Source organism: Canis lupus, chromosome 14 (genome assembly GCF_003254725.2).
Source record: "Canis lupus dingo isolate Sandy chromosome 14, ASM325472v2, whole genome shotgun sequence".
In the NCBI taxonomy this organism is placed as follows: domain Eukaryota; kingdom Metazoa; phylum Chordata; class Mammalia; order Carnivora; family Canidae; genus Canis; species Canis lupus.
In genome coordinates, this window is record NC_064256.1 from 19,969,097 (window position 1) to 19,993,021 (window position 23,925).

The window sequence follows — 23,925 nt, forward strand, 5'->3', positions numbered from 1 at the left end:
ATCACCACAGGATCAACGTACACTAAATAATTGAAATACATAAAACAGGAACAAAATAACTACCATGTTAAATTTTATTGAATAACCATCTAGACAAATTAATGAACACCAAGTATTTGACTACTCAGTCAACCTAGGAATAAAGTTTCCAAAAGAAAGAGAGAAAGAAAGAAGCTACTCTCCTAGATGTAGCTTCTGGGACAAAATAAAGAAATATCATCAAAATGTCTGGGCTGGTGTAGCCAGTATTGATGATGAGAAGGCCCTAATTGTTAGACCTTTACATAACACAGTCAGCATTTTACAAATAAATAGTCATGGAAGTACATATCCTATCCCAGGGAAAATGTCTTGCTTTTCCTGCTTCTGTTCACTTGTCAGGTTCTTAATGAATCTGTAATTTACAACCAGTAAGTGATACGGTTAAAATTTGAATTGTAGATTTCTAACTCTACATTTAGCATTTTTTCCTAAAGACGATAATATCCATATTCTGACTTTTGATTATTTTATATCAGGGTTTATTAAAGCATTTTATGTTTCAGCAGGAGAAACAATATTTTCAGGGTTTAATTCCATGGGAATAGGATGTATGCATATATAGTAAATTCTGAATTAGCCATGCCAAAAAAAGCATTAGCATGAGAGGTTAAAACATCATACCCAGTGTACCACTTGAAATGGAGACAGGTCCCACCAGCAAAGAAGTGAATGTGTGTTTCCATGTCCATTCACGTTTATGTTTCATGACAAACCTCAACTTCTAATTGTTTCCCACATAGTTTCTGTTGAAAATATTTAGTGCAACCCACAGCAAAGTTTCCCAAAGCACTCATATTCAGAAAACTCAGGGGTTTATCATTCTTTTACTGAAGCATTGCCTAATTATGGAGGCAAATTTCACTTTTGACCGAAAGGCCAGAAAATCTAGTAAACCTTTGGGATTTTCAATTAGTTTAAAAGACATATATAACACTACCATTTGGAGAGTCTTCAAATAAAAAGATGATTTGGGGCACCTGGATGGCTTAGTCAGTTAAACTTCTGCTTTTGGCTCAGGTCATGATCCTGGGGTCCTGGGATCAAGCCCCACATCCGGCTCCCTGATTAGTGGGGAGTCTGCTTCTCCCTCTCCTCATGTTCTCTCTTACTCGCTCTGCTTTCTCTCTCTCCTCAAATAAACAAAGAAATGAAACTCTAAGAAGAAAGTGATTTAGGGGTACCTAGGTGGCCCAGTTTGTTAAGCATCTGACTCAATTTTGGCTCAGGTCATAATCTCCAGGTCCTGAGATTGAGTCCCACATTTGGGCTTCAGGCTGAGCATGGAGCCTGCTTAAGATTTTCCTTCTTCCCTCTCCCTCTCCTCTAAACAAAAGAAAGAAAGAAGAAAAAGAAAGAAAGAAAGAAAGAAAGAAAGAAAGAAAGAAAGAAAGAAAGAAAGAAAGGAAAGAAAGAAAGAAAGAAAGAAAGAAAGAAAGAAAGAAAGAAAGAAAGAAAGAGTGAGCAAAAGGTGATTTATAAAATAAGTCAGTCACATGGAAAGGCCAACCACTGGATTGGAGACTAAGAACCTCAGGTTCCAACAGAGTTCACACTACAGGTATGACATGAAAAAGTTAGGAAATCACTGGGGAGTGTTTTCTTCAATGGAAAATCGGAGGGCTATATTAACTTCTAGAAAATGTCTAGATTCCTTCTCTTCTGTTTCACAATTCATTGACATCTCTGAATTTTCCCATCATGAAAAATAAATTCCAAATGCATATGTTTATGAAAACATAAACAAGCATCTAAAGTTTAGATATTGCTATTGAGGGTAAAAAGAAAATAGTTGTCATAATTGTACCTAGTTTATACATTACTCAAAAAAGTTAAAATAACTTTTATAAAAGAATTTCTATTACTGGAGAAATGTTCAATTTATTGTAACATTACCTATAACTGTACCAAATAAAACAAAATTGTAACTATCTCTTTAACTTGGACATTCTGCAATATTTTAAATATAGTGACTAAAAGTGTAAATATATTATATAACAAAGTTTATAAAATAACTTCTGAAAACAAGCATCTCACAGACTGTCACTTATTTATCTGAGAACATGTAAATACAAACTAATATGAATCATAACATTCACTTTTGAGTATGACTAATGAAATTGATAGTAAAACCAACATAGCTAAAAGGCCCAACTTTGAAAACTAAATAATTTGTTTATCAGTGTGAATTCTGTCACCTTTTGTTTTCCAATCCTCTTTATTCTTCTTTCCCTATCAAAAAAAAAAAATCCACTGAAGTATATCTTCAGAATCATGAATATCCAAGTCACCCTTCCCCCCCGACCCCCCCACCCTCCTGCAAAAAAAGGCAAATAATTTCCAGAAGAATTAAAACATGGCTCTTTCTATTAGTGTTGGCATTTCAGTTCTGTTCAGAGACCCTCTCAAATTTAGCTGGAGATAGTTTCCATGGTAACTGAAGAATGTGCTCTGATGAGTCTTGAAACAGACAAATAAGAATCTCTGCTTCTTACAAGTGGGCAACAATTTAATGCTTAATGCTCTCTAATGCTTAATGGAAGACATTTGAATCTATTTTGGTTTCAGACAAAAGCTGAAAAAAAGCCAGTTCTGTCAATTACACAAATCTAAAAGGTAGGTATTAGTAAAGTTGAGGGTAATACAAACTGTTTTATCCTTTTCAAGATCTAAGAATATATAAAAATGTATTATTATCTGATATTAAATATTTTACACTACCATGAAGAACTTTAAAAACCAATTTCCTTAATCCAAGCAAATTTATCACTTTCTATTGTCATTGTCATTTTTAAATTAATTATTCCTAATTAATATAAGTATAGTTTATAAACACTGCAAATAATTAAATGATGTTTAGTTTTTTTATGTGTGTGTGTGAGATCTGATTGTTTTGGATAGAGAAAAATTGAGGATGGATTAATGGGAATGGACAAGTCAATATGTGAAAGAAACAAACACTGGCAAGCTAGTGAGTTGAAAAATAGGTATAGCCTTTCAAAGTTAAAGAAAAAAAACAACAACCCATGAACATAAAAAAGAAAATTAGTATTGCTCAAGAAAAAAATCATGACCCTACTTGAAAGTATCTCTGCATAAACTGGTATAAAAAGATAATTAAAACAGATGAATCTTCCCTAATCCAAAAAAACACAAAATCAACAAAAAGACTGTTAATTCCCTAGAGAGGAATCTATGTCTTTGTTGGTTGTGACACTGGTTACCAAAGTAATGACTATATTTGAGAGGTCCCTGGCTACAAACCCAATCTCTTGAAGACCTTTAGTAGACTCTAAATCAAACAGACCCTTATAATGGACTCACCTGTACTTTCTACTGCTCAAACACCTGAACCTTAGCAAATGAAACTTGTTGCTAAGCAAGGCAAAAATCAAGGTCGTTGTTGAAAAATTTGGTTTAAAACTGTTTTCATCTTAACTCTCCAGAAGTTAGAACATTCCACCTGGCATCATTTAGAATCCTGTGACCCAGACATTGTAACTGACAGGAGAGCCACTGGCCCATATGATGTATTTGTGTGATTTAGAGGTTATGAATGCTGGTGTTAAGGCTCACAGCAAGTAAAGCACAAGCTGGATTTAAGTTACCCTACCCCCCCACCCCCATCCAGACATATCTGTGCAGTATATAAACTGCATGAGGCAGTCCTAGCACTAGGTCTTGAGTGTGCAGTGATGAGCAGAACAGGCCAGTAATACCAACAAAAAAGAAAAAAAAAAAGATTGGGATCTGGTTGGTGTTTTTTTGTTAATTTTTTTTAATTCAATTTGCCAACATATAGTATAACACCCAGTGCTCATCCCATCAAGGATTTGGCTGTTTTATAGGACTATTAATACTTACATGAATTTGCTCAGCATTCACTTACAACCTACTCTGTGCCAGTAATATTGTGTAAGGACTATCAGGATGGGATTTAGGAAACACAAAAGAACTCTCAGGACATAACTACTTCTTCAAATTCCTACACTGAGACTGTTCCAAACCAGCCCTGACTTTTGGCAGCCTAAGGCCACATTCCTAGGACTACCCACTCTTTCTAAGTTCCTGCCTGAAAAAGCTCCAGGCTGTCAAAAGAATTGACTGTTCAGTAGGCCCCTGACCCCACCTTCTTAGAACATTTCCCCCCAAAGTAAAGAAAGAAAGAAAGAAAGAAAGAAAGAAAGAAAGAAAGAAAGAAAGCTGGCAATTGTAAATCCCTCCCCATCCCTTTGAGATATATACTTATTTCCTGCAATTTAGGATTGTCTTCCTCAAGAACATGAAGCCATCCCTTTGAAATGTCAACTTTGGGAAGGATAGGACCTTTGTCTCCCAGTCTCTGTGGGAGGATATAATCCCAACTTCAATAATTGCTAGCTAGGAGATACAGATGGCCTAATTGCATTTACACTGACCGACCCTCTTACCTACTTTTTGTCATATTTCACTCCCCTGGCACTGCATGAGCACTCCCTTTTCCTACTCCTTCATCCTCCCTTTAAAACATCCAGTCACCTCTGCACAAATTGGAATGGAGCTCAGTTCTTTCCCCTACCATCAGTAGTTACTGAATAAAATGTTTTCACCACCTTAATGTTTGACCAGGTTTACCTTTGAGAGATCTAAAGGAGATATTCTAGTATGAAAACTATATGCTAAAAAAATGACCCCCCTGAAATTAATATTAACACTGTATGTGAAATACCTGAAATTTAAATAAAAACTTAAAAAGACGATAAGATAGAGAATAAACGTGCTATGATAGTAATTTAATTAATTAAATTGAGAGTGTGTGATATAAGGCCTGCACACTGATATGAATGATAATATAATAATATGTGAGAAGAAGGGAGACATCTATTGGGCAGAGTAGGAAGGCGATGTGGTTGGAGTGGGACCTTAACTGGGCTATATGAGTTTGGATTTGGACAAGGGAAATAGAGAGAATTTAACCTAGTATTGACATAAGTTCATTTTTTCTTTTAAAGATTTTATTTATCAGAGAGAGTGTGTGAGAGAGAGCATGAGCAGGATGGAGAGGGAGAAGCAGGCTTCCCACTGAGCAGGGAACCTGACATGGGGCTCAATCCCAGGATCATGACCTGAGCCAAAGGCAGACATATAACAGACTGAGCCATTCAGGTGCCCTCACATAGGTTGATTTTATTCCAGAAGACATGTGCATTGTCATAACCATATTAATAAATTCTAAGATCCATAAGAGGAGACTTCCTATCTGATTGTTTTTTCATACTTGCATCATCAAAGTATAAAATACAATGGTCTCAACAAAATTCATTGAATTAACAAATGAGGTATCATTTAAATAAAATGAGACTAAATATGTGAACTAACAGGCTGCATATGGAAACAATCAAAATGAAAGAAGAGGCATTAAAACTGATGTCACAGAAATAAAAAGAATCATGAGATTAGCATGAACAATACACCAACAAATAGGATAACCTAGAAGAAATGGATAAATTCCTAGAAATATATAATCTACTAAGAATGAATCACAAAATATAGAAAGTCTGAACAGATCTATAACTAATATGGAGATGGAATCAATAATCAAAAATCTCCCACAAAGAAAAGCCCAGAACCAGATGGCTTCACTGGGGAATTCTACCAAACATTTAAAAAAGAATTAACACCAATCCTTATCAAACTCTTCTAAAGAACTAGAGGGGAAGGAGTATTTCATTTTATGAAGCCTGTATTACTCTGATACCAAAGCCAAAGACACTGTGAGAAAAGAATATAGATGCCAAAACCCTCAGCAAAATACTAGCAAACCAAATCCATCAGCACATTAAAAGCATCATGTATTGAATAAGTGGGATTTATCCCTGGGATACAAGGATGGTTCAACATAGGGAAATCAATTAACGCCATATATCCCATTAACAAAATAAAGTGTAAAATCACAATTATCTCAAGAAATAAGGGAAAAGCATCCTTTCATGAAAAAACTCTCACTAAACTAGGAAAGTATCTCAACATAATAAAGGCATATATGAAAAGGCCACAGCTGACATATTCAATGGTGAAAACGTTAAAGTGTTTTCCCTAAGATTGAGAATGAAGCAAGGATGCACATTATTGCCATTTTTGTTTAAGTACCAGAAATCTCTAGCCAGAGGAATTAAACTAAATAAACAAATAAATGGCATTGCTGTCAGAAAGGCAGAAGTAAAATTGTCCCTGTTTGCAGATGACATTATCTTACATATTGAAGACCCTTAAAGCCCCCATCAAAAAACTGTCAGAGTAAATGGGTTCAGTAAAGTTGTTGAATAAAAAAATCAACATATAAAAATCAGTTGCATTTCTATACACTAACAATGAACTATCTGAAAAGGAAATTAGGAAAACAATATCACAATAGCCAATTTACAGTTACCAAAACTAAAATACTTAGGAATAAACCTAACTAAAGAGGTGAAAAACTTGTATATTGAAAACTACTTAGTATCGTTGAAATAAGGCACAAAGGAAAAGAAATGGCAAGAATGTGCATCTCATGTTATGGGTTGCAAGATTTAATATTTCTAAAATGTCCATATTATCCAAAGACATCTACAGACTCAATGCAATCCCTATAAAATCCCAATGGCATTTTTTAAAAGTAAACTCTACACCCAACATAGGGCTTAAATTCACGACCTCAAGATCAAGAGTTACTTATTCGACCAACTGAGCAAGCCAATGGCATTTTTCTTACAGAAATGTAAGAAACGTAAATGTAAAATGTAATGTAAAAAACAACTCTATAGTTCTTATGGAAATACAAATAGCCAAATCAACTATGAGAAAGAAGATATATAGGCCAATGAAATAGAATAAAGATCCCAAAAATAAATCCACACATACATGATTAATTGCTCTTTGACAAAGATGGCAAAAATACACAATGGAGAAAGGATAGTCTCTTTAACAATCTTGAAGAAATTGACTATCCACATGCAAAAGAATGAAATAGGACCCTTATCTTACAGAATAAAAAAAAAAACAACAATAACAAAAACCTCAAAATGAATTAAAGATTTAAATGTAAGGCCTGAAACTAAACATCCTAAAAAATAAATAAATAAATAAATAAATAAATAAATAAATAAATAAATAAATAAATAAAATAGAGGCACCTGGGTGGCTCAGTGGTTGAGTGTCTGCCTTTAACTCAGGTTGTGATCCCTGAGTCCTGGAATGGAGTCCCATATTGGGCTCCCTGTGGATAGCCTGCTTCTCCCCGCCTGCTTCTCCCCTATGTCTCTATCTCTCTCTTTAAATAAATACTTATTTATTTAAAAAAATAAAATATTTTAAAAAATAATAAGGGAAAAGCCTCATGATATTGGTCTTGGCAATGATTTCATGGATAACACCAAAAGCAAAGGCAAGTCAAAGCTACAATAAACAAGTGACTATAAACAAGTGAGACTATAGCAGATGAAAAAGCTTCTGTTCATTAAGGAATAATCAAGAGAGCAAACAAGCAAGCTACAGGATGAAAGAAAATGTTTGCAAACCATACATCTGATAAGAGGTTGATTTCCAAAATCTATAAAGAATTCCTACAACTCAATGGCAAAAAACCCTAAAAAACTGATTTCAAAAATGATCAAATAGCTTGAATACTCATTTTCCCATGGAAAACCTACATGTAGCTAACAGGTACATGAAAAATGCCCAATGTCATTCATTATCAGGGAAATGCAAATCAAAACCACCATCACTTCACCTATCAAAACTACACCTAACAAAACTACAAAAGATAATGTGTTAGCAAGTATGTGGAGAAATTGGTACCCTTGCACACTGTTGGTGGGAATGCAAAATGATGCAGTTGCTATGGAAAACAGTTTGTCAAAAAATTAAAAATAGAACTATCATATGATCCATTAATTCCACTTCTGGGTATTTATCCCAAAAACTGAAATCAAGATCTCAAAGAGTTATTAGCACTCCCATGTTCATTGACACAGTATTCACAGTAGCCAAAATATGGGAACAACTTAAATGTTGATCAATAGTTAAATGGAAAAAGAAATGGTGGTGTATATATACAAATGGAATACTATTCAGCCTTTAAAAAGAAGAAATTCTGCAACATGCAACAACATGGATGAACCTTGAGGACATTATGCTAAGTAAAATAAGCAAATCACAAAAAGACAAACTGCACGATTTCACTTATATGAAGTATCTGAAATAGTCAAATTCATAAGATCAAAGAATAGAATGGTAGTTGCCAAGAGCTAGGAAGAGGGGGAAATGGGGAGTTACTAATCAACGTGCCTAAAGTTTCAGTTAAGCAAGATGAGTAAACTGTAGACACCTGCTTTCCAACATTGCACCTATGGTCAACAATAATGTGTTGTACACTTGAAAATGAATTTAGAGGGTAGACCTCATGTCAAGTGTTCTTACCAAATAAAGTAAAATTTAAAAATATATTTGAGGGCATGTCTTGAGGTGCAAATAAGTTTCTTGGATTCACTTTGATCTTTTTTCAGGTTTGATTTTTAAGTTCATTAATTAATCTCAGTGTCCTTTAGTCAAAGGCTATTCGGCTCTACTGCAGAGGCAATGCACTTCTGAGAACTCTGATTCCTCATTCATTAGGACCTCATTCATTAGGAGGACATTTGATTTCAGGCTATTAGAACATGATGTGTTCCCACCTCCCTGTGAGCTCCAGGAGTTGTTATGTCCACATTGGCTGACAGTTCTTTGTCAGAGTCAATACTTTCCTCTTGTGCATGCACAGATCAGTATTTAGTCAAAAAATGGGAAGATTCTGCAGAGCAACAGAACTCTTCCATGATTGCTCCATTTTCTTCAGTATTATGTCCTGAAGACTGTAGCTCCCTTGACCTCTGAAAACTTTAAACTGTATCCTTTACTCACCAACACTACTAAGCTATGCTTGACTTTTACCTCAGTGTGCTGCTGATTGAACACTGTCTCCAGGCAGTGAGCTATAGGGCTTACCTTCTTTGTTTACTCAACAATATGAAATAAGAATAAGCACAGATCCCTGGCCATAAATAAAGTTGGAAAACAATGAAATGACATATTTTAAATATTGAAAGAAAAATCCTATCAACCTGAAATTCGACACCCAGCAAAATTCTCTTCCAAAATGAAGACCAGCTAAAGACTTTATTTTAGACAAACGAAAGCTGAGAGAATTAGTTACCAGAGGGCCTGCACTATAAGAAATATTTTTAAAAGTTTGTAGAGCAGAACAAATTCAATTCCAGATGGAAACTTGAATATACACCAAGAAATGAAGACTACCAGAAATGATAAATCCAAGTACATGAAACACAAAAATGACAGAACTATAGAGAAAAATAGACAAATCCACAGTAAGAGTTAAGAGATTTTGACATGACTTTCTTAGCAACTGTAGAACAAATTGATAGAACAATTAATAGTAACTGATAGAACAAATAAAGACAAAGGCAGTAAGGTATAAAAGATATGCATAACATTGTAAACCAAGTTGACCTCATTGACATTTATAGTATACTCCTATGCCATAACCACAGAATACATATTTTTTCAAGTATAAATGAAATGTACCATAAAAGAAGGTCACTATAAATATGTATCATATTCTTTATCTACAGCAGAATTAAATTAAGTCAATAATGGAAAAATACCTGGAATGTGTATGAAATACTTATAAACTAAATAACACAGATCTAAATAAATATGGGCCCCCCAAAATCACAACAGAAAACAGAAAATGTGAACTAAAAGAAAATGAAAATAAAACATAATAAAATTTATGAGATGCAACTAAAGCAGTTATTTATAAGAAAATTTATAGCTTTAAATTCTCATATGAGAAAAAAATTCTAAAATCATTATCAAAGATTCTTCATTATGAAACTATAAAAAGAAGAGCAATATTAAACCTAATGTTAGTAAAAATAAGAACAGAAATAAAAAAAACACAGAAAAAATAAATAAAATTAATGAAAAAAATCTATTATCTGGAGAGTAATAAAATTGCTAAGGCTGTAGCTGAATTGAACAATAAGAAAACAAAAAGATAAGGTTACCAATATCAGGAATAAAAGAAGAGAAATGGCTAAAGATATAGCAATCATTAAAAGAATAAGAGATTGCTTTAAAAATGTATGCCAATAGTCTGAATAACCTAGATGAACAAGCTCCTTGAAAAGCACAAATCACAAAATAAACACAAAAAGGAACAGAAAAGTCAAATCGGTTGAGGACTTTTCTAAGGAAAACACAAATTTACAAAACAGTCTCCTGAAGCCAGAGAGTCCTATATTTATTATCAAAATTAAATTTCTAATTAAATATCCTTCTACAAAGAAATCCATACAGTGTAAAAAAGTCAGAAAAGGAAATAAAAGGGCATAGAGATGGGTAATGAAGTAAATATTTCTTCATTCACAGATAACATGATCTTCTACATAAAAAATACTAAGGAATCTACATAAGGCTACCAGAGCAAATGAGTGAAATAATCAGCAGTACAGTAGGACCCAAATCAAGATACAACAATCAATCATATTTCTCTATGCTATAAATAAATAATAAAGAAAATTGTATAAAATGGTGCCATTTACAATATCATCCCAAAGCATGAGATACTTAGGAATAAATTTAACAAAATAATTGAAAGAGGTATAACTGAAAATTACTAAACTTTGGTGAGAAAAATCAAGAAAACTGAAATAAATAGATGTTTGTTAGTGGATGGGAAAACTAAGTATTTCAATTCAGTTTTCCACAAATTGACAGATTTGATGCAATCCCAAAGAGACCACAGCAAGACTTTTGTAGAAATTGTTAAGATGATTTAAAAATGTATATGAAAGAGCAAAGACCTAGAAGAAACAAATTAATTTTTTAATTATGAAGTTGGAGGAATTAAGCTTCCTGATATCAAGCATGATGGAGCTGTAGTACATAAGTAGATATATATAGACCAAAAGAATGTAGAGAATCTAAAAATAAACCCATGTATCCATGGTCCTTTGATTATTACAAAGCTGTCCAGATTACTCAGAGAAAAAGAGTCATTTTTACAAAACGGTACTAGAACAATGAGGTTTGAATATTTTTTTTAAATGAAACAACTCATACTTTATAACATACATGAAAATTGACTTGGGCTGGATCTTAGACCTAAACATAAAACCTAAATTACAAAATTTTAGAAGAAAACCTTAGTGATTTTGGACAGGTTTCTCTAACAGAACAAACAAAAAGCATGAATGATAAAAGGAAAAATTACAAAATATATTTCATCAAAATTAAAAATATCTTTTGCCAAGAATAGTGAAAGAACTGACATTTCATCCAACTTGCAAACCAATGAGTTAGCCTGCCTTAGTTCCCTGGATGCTGTCACGCAAGACTCCTGAGTCAGAGCTTAATTACTCATGGCACAGCAAGTAGTATTACCATTAACCTATTTCTACCAATTCTCTTTGTCCCCAAATCCCACCGGGATGTGGCAGATGGACGCAGATGGACGCCTGAACATGCAGTGAGTGGTGCTGTAGAGGAGGAACCCCGAGCTTAAAGAACTCAAATCTTTTATGATGTGCAGTATGATTGACTGCCCTTTGCACCAGAAGGAAATATTATCTTTTTTATACTGGACGGTCAGTATGCCTGTCCTTTGCTCTGGAGGGAGACACCATCTCCTTCTTTCAAGGCTGAGTGCTATACAAACATCCATTAAAACACAGTCCAGAGAAAAATTCAGTTATAGCAACTTGATCACAATAAATGTAGAAATGTGAGAAACCTGGGAAGACTTGTCTACCAAAACTGTTCTCTTCCAAAAATACTGTTAAGTACATGAATGGGAAATATACACCCAAGAAAATATTTACAACACATATCTGTGTCATGTTCTGTGATTCAGAATATATACAGAACTTCCACCAGTTGATAAAAATACAAACAACACACTTTAAACACAGGCAAAGTATTTAAATAGATATTTACAGAATAAATCTGAAACTATGAAAATGTGTTGAACATCTACTTGACAATTTAAACAATAATGATAGTACTACCAATACACACAACATGGTTGAATTGCAGAAATACTACGTTGTGCAAAAGAAACCAGATACAGAAGAGCACACTGTATGATTCTAATTTTACCAAATTCTAAAAGAGACAGAATTAATCTATTGTGACAAGAAGGAGATCAACGTATACTTTGGGGTTCAGGATAGAGTTTGACTTCATAGAGCTACAGATCCTTGTAGAGTAATTGAAACATTCTGTATCTTGATTACAGTGGTGGTTACCCAATTGTATACATTTGTCAAAACTCATTAAACTATACACTTAAAATGTGTGTATTTTACTGCATATAAATTATGCATGCATAGAGTTTATTGAGGATATAGTCCAGTTACATAAAAGATGACTTGAAATAACAAACTCACAGGTAAAGTCATTGTGCATGAAAAATATGGTGTTGGATTTGAACACAGTGAAACAGATTTAAATATAATCATCTAGGAATGCCTGGGTGGCTCAGCGTTTGAGCGTCTGCCTTTGGCTCAGGGTGCGATCCGGGATTCCTGGGATCGAGTCCCACATCGGGCTCCCTGCATGGAGCCTGCTTCTCCTCCCTCTGCCTATGTCTCTGCCTTTTTTTCTGTGTCTCTCATGAATAAATAAATAAAATCTTTAAAAATATATATAATTATCTAGTATCTATATAATTTTTTATAATCAATATTGAAAAGGTATTAGTAATTACAAGAAAATTCAGTAGGGCAACTAGACACAAAACATATATATATATATATATATATTAAGATTTTATTTATTTATTCACGAGACACACACCGAGAGGCAGAGACATAGGCAGAGGGAGAAGCAGGCTTCCTGCAGGGAGCCCGATGTCGGACTCGATCCCAGGACTCCAGGATCATGCCCGCAGCCAAAGGCAGATGCTCAACCACTGAGGTACCTACGCATCCCCAAAACTAATATTTAAATCTTAATTGCTTTGCTATTTGCAGTTTAAAATGCAACAGTGAGGGGCATCTGGGTGGCACAGTTGGTTAAGCGTCTGACTCTTGATCTTAGCTCAAGTCTTGATCTCAGGGTCATGAATTCAAGCCCCACACTGGGCTCCACACTGGGTGTAGAGCCTGGTTAAAATTTAAAAAACATTAAAGAAAATGAATATTTCATTCAAAGTAACAATGTATAACCAAAAACTTGGGAATATACTTGAAAGGAAATATATAAAGGACATATTTGAAAAATGTTTTGCAATTCCACCGTGGAACACAAAATATACTTTAATAACATAAGACTCGGGATGCTTGGGTGGCTCAGTGGTAGAGCGCCTCCCTTTGGCCCAGGGCATGATCCCGCGATCGAGGCCCACATCGGGCTTCCTGCATGGAGCCTACTTCTCTCGCTGCCTGTGTCTCTGCCTCTCTCTGTGTGTCTCTCATGAATAAATAAATAAAATGTTTAAAAAAATATATAACCTGGGGCAGCCCGGGTGGCTCAGCGGTTTGGCGCCTGCCTTCGGCCCCGGATGTGATCCTGGAGACCCAGGATCGAGTCCCGCATCGGGCTCCCTGCAGGGAGCCTGCTTCTCCCTCTGCCTGTGTCTCTGCCTCTCTCTGTGTGTCTCTCATGAATAAATAAAAATCTTTAAAAAAAAATAACCTAAGACTGTTTTGTTTAACTATTGCTGAAAAAAAATCCCAAAACTGAGTGACTTAAAATATTTACTTCTTTGTAGATTTAGAGGGTATGACTGGCCTATGAAGAGCTTGGCTGGGCAGCTCTGCTTCTCCCTATAATTCTGCAGACTGGTTGGGGTGCTTCTTCTTCAGATTGTGACAACTGGGACAGATCTGCTCCACACATGTCTCATCCTCCTCCTGGGACCTTAGTAAACATGGATAATGTTTTCTTAATGGTAGTGGCAGAGGTTCTAAAAGGCAGGCGCATAATTCAAGAGCATTTCACATTTTGCCTATGTTATTTTGGCTAATAATCATTGACTAATGCAGCTCTGTATGTTCAAGGACAAACTCAAGGGGCAGGAAAGAATTCCTCTTCCTATAGAGGAAGGGACTGCAAAGTCAGGTGGAAGGGTTGTGCTCTGGACTGAATGTTTGCATTCCCATAAAAATTCATATGTTGAAGCTCTAACTCCCAATGTAATAGTATTGAGATGTGAGGCCTTTGGATAATAATTAGCTTTAGGTGAGGTCATGAGGGTAGAGCACTCATGATGTGATTTGTGCTTTTATATGAAGACAAAGAGACACCAAAGCATCATTTCTCTGCCATGTGGATATATTAAAAAATAGGCTTCCTGCAAGCCAGAAATAACCAATAACCAAATTGCTCAGCACCTTGGATTCCCAAGCTTCAGACTGTGAGAAATAAATGTCTGCTTTATTATTATTATTATTATTAGTTTCAGAGATAGAATTTAGTGATGCATCAGTTGAATAAAACACCCGGAGTTCAATATATCAAGTGCCCTCCTTAAGGCTCATTCTATCCTCCCCCTCCCCCTCTAGCAACACTCAGTTTCCTATAGTTAAGAGTCTCTTATGGTTTGCTCCCTCTCTGTTTTTATCTTGTTTTCCCTTCCCTTCCCCTATATTCATGTTTTGTTTTTTAAATTCCATATGTGAGTGAAATCATATGGTATTTATCTTTCTCTTACCAACTTATTTCACTTAGCATAACACCCTCAAGTTCCATCCCATCATTGCAAATGGCAAGATTTCATCCTTTTTGATGGCTGAGTAATACTCCATTATATATATACCACATCTTCTTTATCCATTCATCTGTCGGTGGACGTCTGGGCTCTTTCCATAGTTTAGCTATTGTGGACATTGCTGCTGTAAACATTAGGATGCAGGAGCCCCTTTGAATCACTATGTTTGTATCCTCTGGATAAATACCTAGGAGTATAATTCCTGGATTGTAGAGTAGCTCTATTTTTAACTTCTGAGGAGCCTTCATACTGTCTTCTGAGTGGCTGCACCAGTTTGCATTCCCACCGACAGCATAAGAGGATTACCCTTTCTCTACAAACTTGCCATCATCTATTGTTTCCTGAGTTGTTAATTTTAGCCATTCTGACTGGAGTGAGGGGGTAGTTTTGAAAATGTCTGCTATTTAAGCCACACAGTATTGTTTGCAGAGAAGATAGGTTTCCAGGAGAACAGCGTGTACTTTGTACATCAGCTTGTTCTTCTAAAACAGAACATGAGAATGTATCTGCTTCTCTCTTTCTCTGTTCAAGTTCTTCCAGTTGAAAATAGCTCCTGCTACCACTACAAGATCTTCCTCTACTTCAGCATCTGGTCCAAATCCTGATGGAACTCTGCTCAATTGAATTAATCTCTCGCCTCCTTTAGCATTTTCCACCAATCAGCACCTTTTGGGATGTTGCTTTGTAAGTATGCCTGAGCATTACTAATGTGTGGGTTCTATCATTTTGACTAGACTGTAAACTCCTAGAGGTGAGCCTCCAATTTTTTTCCAGCTTTATTGAGGCATAATTGATCTTGTATAAGTTTAAGGTGTACAATGTGTTGACATGACACACTTATATATTGCAATATAATTATTTCAGTAGCATCAGCTAACATGTCCATCATGTCACATTATTCCAATTTACTTTTGAGAGTAAGAATATTTAAGATCTACTCTCAGCAATTTTTAAGTAACCAGTACAATAGTGTCAACTTGAATCACAATGCTGTACACTAGTACCCCAGAACTTATTCATCTTCTACCTAGAAGTTTATGCTCTTTGACCAACATCTCCTTAATTCCTCCACCTTACAGACCCTAGCAACTACCATTCTACTGTCTGTTTTTATGAGATCAACTTTTTCAGATTTCACAGATACGTGGTATCATACAGTATTTGTCTTTTAATGTCTCACTTACTTCACTTAGCATTATGCCCTCAAGTTTCATCCATGTTGTTACAAATGGCAGAATTTCTTTCTTTATCATGGCTGTGTCTGTGTATCTAGAATGTATATATACATCTTCTTTATCTATTCATCCATTGACAGACATAAGTTTTTTCCATAGCTTGGCTACTCTGAATAATGCTGCAATAAATATGGGAATGCAGATATCTTTTCAAAATCTTGTTTTCATTCTTTTGGATATATACCCACAAGTAGGATTCCTGGATCATATAGTAGATATACTTTTAATTTTTTAAAGAAACTCCATATTGTTTTCCACAGTGACTGTACCAATTTGCATTCTCACCAACAGTGCACAAGGGTTGTCTTTTCTCCACAGTCTTATCAACACTTATTATCTCTTGTCTCTTTGATGATAACCATTTCACCAGATGTGCGGTGATATCTCATTATGGTTTTGATCTGCATTTATCTGACGATTAGTAAAGTTGAGCATCTTTCCATGTATCTGCAGGCCATTTGTCTTCTTTGGAAAAAAAAAAAACTAGCAAATTGAATTCAATGACACATTAAAAGGATCATGATCAATGGTATTTATCCTTGGGATGAAAGAATAGTTTAAAATATGCAAATCAATGAATGAAATACCCCACATTAATTGAATGAAAGATAAAAATCATATGATCATTTCAATAGATACAAAAAAAAGCATTTGATAAAATACATCCTTTTACAATAAAACCATCAACAAATTGGGTATTGAAAGAACATTCCTCAACACAATGAAGGCCATCTATGACAAGTCATAGCTAATGTCATACACGATGGCCAAAGCATGAAAGTTTTTCCTCAAAAATCAGGAACAAGATAAGGTGCCTGCTCTTACCACTTCTACTCAGCAAAGTACTGGAAGTCTTAGCTAGAGCAACCAGGTAAGATAAAAATTTTTAAAAAATTATCCAAATTGAAATGGAAGAAATAGATTCATGAATTTGCAGATGATATAATCATATATATGTATATATATAAAATTCTAAATACTAAACCCTAAAACTGTTAGAACTAATCAATGAATTTGGTAAAGTTGCAGAATACAAAATCAACACACATAAGTCAGTTGCATTTCTGTATACTAACAATAAAATGTCTGTAAAAGAAAAAAAAAGCAAAAAAGGGTAAATAAAGAAAACCACACGAGTGACATTATAGTGAAACTGCTAAAAACAAAAATGAAAAAATTTTCATAAAAGCAGCCAGAGAGTAAGACCTATTACACTGCAGTAATAGAAATAAAGCTGGAGTATCTGGGAGGTTCAGTGGGTTAGGCCTCCAACTTGATTTTGGCTCAGGTCATGATTTCAGGGTCCTGGGATTGAGTCCCAAGTCAGACCACTCACTGAGCGGGAATCTGCTTGAGGATTATCTACCTCTCCCTCCCTCCCTCCCTCTGCCCCTACCCCTTATGCTCTCTTTCAAATAAATAAACCTTTTGAAAAAATAAAGCAAGGAAGCTGACAGACAACTTTTCAAAAGAAACATTAGAAGCAGAAGACAAGTGAATGACATCTTAATACACCCAAAGGAAAAAAAAAAAAAACCTAACAGATGATAATTTTATACTCAGCAAGAATATCATATAAAATGAAACTGAAATAAAGATGCTTATAGACACACAGAAGCTGAAATAATTGTCAGCACACCCACAGGACAAAAAATACTAAAATAAATTATCCAGACTTAAATAAACTGATACCAGATGGAGGCATATAGCACTGTGGAAAGGAACAAAAAAGTATCTGAAATGTAAACATGTAGATGCACACAAAAGAACTATCTGTTTAAATCAGGAATAACCAATGCCTTCCAGAGTATAACAAAGGTAGAAATGAAATATACACTGGTAACAGCAGGAGGTAATAGCAGGGTCTGGCCCAGCCTGAACTATCTGACCCTAAGAGGTAGATCTAAGACATCCTAGAGACCCTAACATTTGTCCTTGGATAGGGGACCAGGGGGGCTTGGAATGTGGCATTAAAACAAGGAGAAGCCACCTAAAGGATGCCAATGTTCTCTCTCTCTGGGTGGGTTGCAATTTCCAAAGCCACACTTGGTAGGGCAGCATTTCTAGTGAATGCAGATAATGAGGAGATCACACCAATGTGGGCCTCTCCCTCTCCCAACCTAGATAGGCCCTTTCCCACTGATCAAAGCTCAGGCTAGGGGATCTCAGAAGACACAGGGAGAGGGCAAGGAAAATATCTGTGGATTTTCATCATAATTTCACTGGGATTTGGAATTATTTCCTGGCTGAACACAAAGCCTGTTCTAGTCCTAACTAGATACTTGGGGTAGGGGATGGGACGTGGAGTGAGGAAAGATGCTGTAATAAAATTGGTTTAGTCAATGTTGTCTTAATATTGTTGACAATTCTGTAAAGTTTCTTTTTATGAGTGTTTCTGGTTAAACTCTTTCACTTGTTTTGAAATCCTTCCCTTATAGGAAAAAAATGTGACACTTGTCAAAAACCCTGTAAGAAAGCCCCTCTTCCACCCCCCCCCCTTTTGCCTTTAAGCATCTTTTAAGTGACAAATCTAGGTAATTAAGGTTCTGAATTTTTATTTTTGCTTTGTTTTTAATGAACATTTACCTTTCAGAATGGGATTGTGTGATAATGTTTAAATGCCAAAAACAAACTCAATTTTTGCAATTAATGAAAAGCTACTGATTGCAAGCAAAATAAAACATTTTTTGGTAACAAAACAAAACAAACTTACAACCTCGAGATCAAGATTTACATGCTCTACCTATGGAGCCAACCAAATGCTCCATTTTTTGTTTCAAGCTACTTTATTCTTATTGAGAAAAACACAATCATAAGTGCACTATTTGCTATAAAATAAACTGGTACATGGTACATGGGACTTCATCCTTCCAGCACTTGAAGGTTTAGAGTCCAGCCTGAGCTCACCTCCCTACATCACATTGCAGCAGCCCTCCATAAATTGACAAGGAAATACTAGACAGCTTTCCCCTCACAGGCATCAAGTGACCCTTCATTGTCCACACCACGATTAGGAACCTGCTAGTAGAGGACAAATAAAAAGACAATTTTATTTTTTTTTAAGATTTTATTTATTTATTAAAGACAGAGAGAGAGACAGGCAGAGGGAGAAGCAGGCTCCATGCAGGGAGCCCGACGTGGGACTCTTTCCTGGGTCTCCAGGATCACGCCCTGGGCTGAAGGTGGCGCTACATCGCTAAGCCACCGGGGCTGCCAAAAAAAAAAAACAAAAAAAAGACATTTTTAAAGTAAGAGTACTGAGCCTGTTTTATAAGAGTACAATAGTTTGGGGAGGTGCCTGGGTGGCTCAGTCAGTTGAGCATCTGATTTTGGTTCAGGTCATGATCTCAGAGTCCTGGGATCCAGGACTCCAGCCCCTTTCTCTCTCAAAAAATAAATAAAATATTTATAAAATTAAAAAGAGTAAGATAGTTTGGGCCAGAAATTCATTAACATCTATTTAAAGTAGATGCAGAGACGTTGTCACAGATTACATTTATACACTTAATTTTGGAGATGTTCTGTTTATTTTGAGTCAGAAGACACTGGCAGTTTTATGTTCTAGGCCAAAATGGGGTAGGTCAATTTCAAGCAACTGAATGGCAAAAATCTGAAGGCTAAAATAAAGCTTTTTGCTCCTTCTTTTTCCCTGTAAAACACAAATGGGCAGTGCAATAATAGAGCTGTACTTTAAAATTGTTTTGTGTACACTTGCTCCAAACAGCCAGACATCTGGTCCTCTTTAAACCCTTGCCCACTCATGGCTGGAACACAGTTTTCCAAAACTTGGGGTTACTGTGACTTCATTCCCCAGCCTGGGCAGCAGTTCATTCTATAAATGAGTCCCCCATTCTCCAGTCACTGCAAGGCCTGAAAATTGTGGAGAATGGTGCTCAGCATTTAGGTCTTTATGACAGTTAGGTGCCTGGGGACCTGGAAAGTGGCAGTGAAGGAATTCAGCTGAATCTTCTCATTGGTGCCAACAAAAAGTCTGTACTCACTGTCTGCCATGTTTAGTCAATAAATGTACTCACACAGAAGATGGAGAGTCAACTCTGCACAAATGAATGTATCTGTCATGATACATGCCAACCCTTTTGGTATTTTCAATGCTGTAATACTTCTGTAGACTGTGGGGAAGTCTTTTTTTTTTTTTAATTTTGTCTATCTATTTACTAGAGAGACAGAGAGGCAGAGACATAGGCAGAGGGAGAAGCAGGTTCTCTATGGGGAGCCAGAGTGGGACTCCATCCCAGGACCCCAGGATCACAACCTGAGCCAAAGGCTGATACTCAACCACTGAGCCACCAGATGCTCCTGTGGTAAAGTCTTGATTCAACATTTAGTCCAGAATGTTGGCAATGGTTGGCTTGACTGGGTGCCCAGTGTAGGTATAGACAGTCTCCTCTGTCACTTTTCCAAAGTCAGGAAGGCAGGAGATTGGTAAATGTAGTTAAACTGTCAAAAGATTTCAAAATTATCTATAAAATGGTAAAATTACTAATAGGAACTAGTCTGAAATAAGCTCAAGAGTGACTCATAATGGGCAACGTAACCATTTAAAGATCAATACAAAGGGTTTAACTAAAAAATTAGAAGAGATAAATAGAACAACTTTTAAAATACTTGTTTAATACAACAAAAAGGCAGAGAAGAAGAAAATTGGAACAAAGTAGAACAAAAATTCAAAATAAACAAGATGGTAGATTAAATCCAACTCTATCAATAATCACATTGTGATGAAAACGAAGAGAAGTTGGTGAGATAGACTTTTTAAATGGCTCAATATATTCTATTCACAGTAAACACTTAAAAGTAGGAAAATTGACAGGTTGAAATAAAAAGAATGAAAAAATATAAACCATGCAATTATTAGCCAAGACAGAGCTCATGTGGCTATATTATTATAACACAAAACTCTGAGGCAGGTGCTAATACCAGAGTTAAAGATGGACATCTGATAAAAAGAGTCAATTCACTAGGAAGCATAAAAATACTAATGATGTTAATACAACTAAAATACTAACACAACTCTCAAATTATTAAAACAAGCAGACAAAAACATCAGCAGCAACATAGAAAATTTGAATACTATTAACCAACATGATCTAAATAACATGTTTAGGTTACTTCATAGTACAATTGCTGAATTATCAATTTTTTTTAAGTACACAAGAATCTTTACTAGAAGTAGAGCACATGATGGACCATTAAAGCATGTCTCCAGAAACTACAAAGGATTGAAAAGTGGAATAATAAGTTGAAAATCTAAAGCAGAAACAGAAGCAGAAAATCCCCCAAATGTATGTATTAACATTTTTCTAAACACCTCAATAGGTAAGAAAAAAATCACAGTGAAAAGTAGAAAGCATTTGAACTGATCATAATGTAAATATATGACAAATTTTGAGGATTCTAGTTAACATTTATATGTTAGAAAGATGAAAAATGAAAAAATGAAGTTTTTATCTCAAGAAGGTAGAAAAGGAAAATAAATTAAACCTAAAAACATAAAAAGAAGGAAATAATAAAAGAATATGAGATAATTAAAGAAAAAGCAGACCTACAATGATCAATAGTTACTTCTTTGAAAATATTTTTTAAGTTGATAACCCCTTGGAAATTGATCCAGAAATTAGGGAAAAAATGAAAAAACACAAATTACAGCATCCAGAATGGAAAGGGAGACATCATTACTAAAAAGGAGGAAGATATTCTTCACACATTTAAAAAACTCAGGGGATTAGGGCCCCTGGATGGTGTAGTTGGTTGAGCATCTCATTATTTTATTTTATTATTTTATTTTATTTTTTTTATTTACTTTTCTTTCTATAATTTTTTAAAATTTTTAAATATTTTATTTAAATTCAACTTGTCAACATACAGTATAACACCCAGTGTTCATCTCATCATGTGCCTTCTTTAATGCCTCTCCCACTCTTGATTTTAGCTCAGCTTGTGATCTCAGTCTTGGGGTGGAACCTGCATCTGGCTCCACAGTCAGCATGGAGTCTGTTTGAGATTCCCTCTCCCTCTTCCTCCACCCCTCTCACTCATGCTCTCTTTCTAAAATGAATAAATAAAACTTTAAAAAAAATCAGAGGGTATTGTATATTTAACAGATCAGATAAAATTTTTAAAATTCTTGAAAAATATAACAACAAAACTAATACAAAAAGAAATTGAAAATATGAAATATATAGTTCCTGTTAATGTAATTGAAAGGTTCCCCCAATGAAAACTTGAGGCAAGAATGACTTCCAAATTTTTTCAAATATTTAAGGAAGAAATAATATGAATGTTATGCAAACTCTTTGACAGAACAGAGAAAAATGAAAGACTTCCCAACCAATTCCATGAAACTAACATAACCCTGATACCAAAACTACCAAATTCCTGTAGGGACATTATAAGAAGGTAATATTACAGGGAGTATCTCTCATGAATACAAATTTTAAAATCCTCAACAAAATATTACCAAATAAATCTAACCATGAATATACATATGAATATATGTTATACATAACCAGTATACGCACCATATTATATATATTCATGGTGTTGTTTTACATTAGAAACAATTCATTTTTATTTCTAGAATGCAGGACTGGTTTAATATTTGAAAAGCTAACAATGTTAATTTGCCACATTAAATAAAACAAATTTCAATAGATGGAAAAAACAGCATTTAGAAAAAGATTAAAATTCAGCTCGTGTTATAAAACGTATTCTTCTCAGGAATCTAGGAATAGAACGTCCTTAATCTGAAAAAGAGTATCTAGTAAAATCTATTTCTATCATCATACTTAATAGGGAGATATTGCATACTTTCTCTTTAAAATCCAGAACAAGACTGAATATAAACAGAATTCTATCCATTATTGTGTTGGAGGTCTTTGTCAATACACCAAGACAAAAAAAAAAAAAAAAAACCCAAAAAAACAAAAACCATAAAATAAAAAGGAAAGAAAGAAAAACAAAAAGATGGAAAAGAAAAAAAGGAGAGATTGAACCATATAATTTTATGCATAGAAAGCCCCCAAAAATCTACAAAGAAATCAATAAATTAACAATTGAATTTGGCATGATTGAAGCAGAAAACATATAAAAAATCAATTAAATTTCTATATACCAGCAACAAATTATGGGAAAAAGAAATTTACAGCCACCATTCATATTAGAATTTTAGAAACATTAAATGCTAATTTAATTTAATGTAATCTTCCAAAGATGTGAAAAGCTTCTTCCCTAAAAAATATAAATATTGGTAAGTTTATAGTATCTGCATTTATTTGTGTTCTCTGAAAGATAGCATGAGCCTTTTAGAGCAGGAACAGATTACATCCTGATAGCTATAACCATATTCTCATCTGCCCAAATTCTTTTCTTTTGTGAGAGATACGAAAAGATTCAGTTTAGATGTCACTTTACCAGTGCTGGGGTCTGTACTATGGGCCAGGAATCATAAAAATGTGAACAGGAAGTTCACATTTCCTACCCTAAATAAGAGAAGGATAACTATTTGACTTTCTCTTCTGAGAAAAGGAGACAAAACTTTGCTCCATAATGTAAACATTCCTTGAGGAGAGAAAGGGAATGAACCAGGACTCTAACCTTTTACTATGTAAATAGATGTCTTTAGGGGAAGAGACTAGAAAAGTAGCTTTGAGTTCACTAGTAAGGTTTTAGCTCCATGGCTTTAGGACTCCCTTCCCCATTGAAATCTATGAAAACTCATACCTCTGTGAAAGTAAATCTCTTCATTTTTCACTATTTGGTTATTATTTAATTTCCAAGTCCTATGTTTTACCCCAGGTTTTAATTTTCTTTCCTTCAAAAAGCCCTACCCATGCAAAAACATTT

At 34.9% G+C, this 23,925-nt stretch overlaps 2 long non-coding RNA genes across 2 annotated transcripts in view; one reads left to right on the forward strand and one right to left on the reverse strand.

Annotated features, from left to right (window-relative positions):
• Positions 1-3,493, reverse strand: part of LOC112674810 (uncharacterized) — a 58,322-nt gene extending 54,829 nt beyond the window's left edge. Inside the window, exons 1-2 of the long non-coding RNA XR_003145579.1 lie at positions 3,364-3,493; positions 2,238-2,271 (exon numbers count right to left, since the gene is read on the reverse strand). This is a non-coding gene — a long non-coding RNA (uncharacterized LOC112674810). The remainder of the gene's footprint in view (positions 1-2,237; positions 2,272-3,363) is intronic.
• On the forward strand, positions 2,506-11,851 carry LOC125752466 (uncharacterized). Its single transcript, XR_007402002.1, has 2 exons — positions 2,506-2,655; positions 11,556-11,851. It is a non-coding gene; the product is annotated as an uncharacterized LOC125752466 (long non-coding RNA).
• Positions 11,852-23,925: the final 12,074 nt, after the last annotated feature.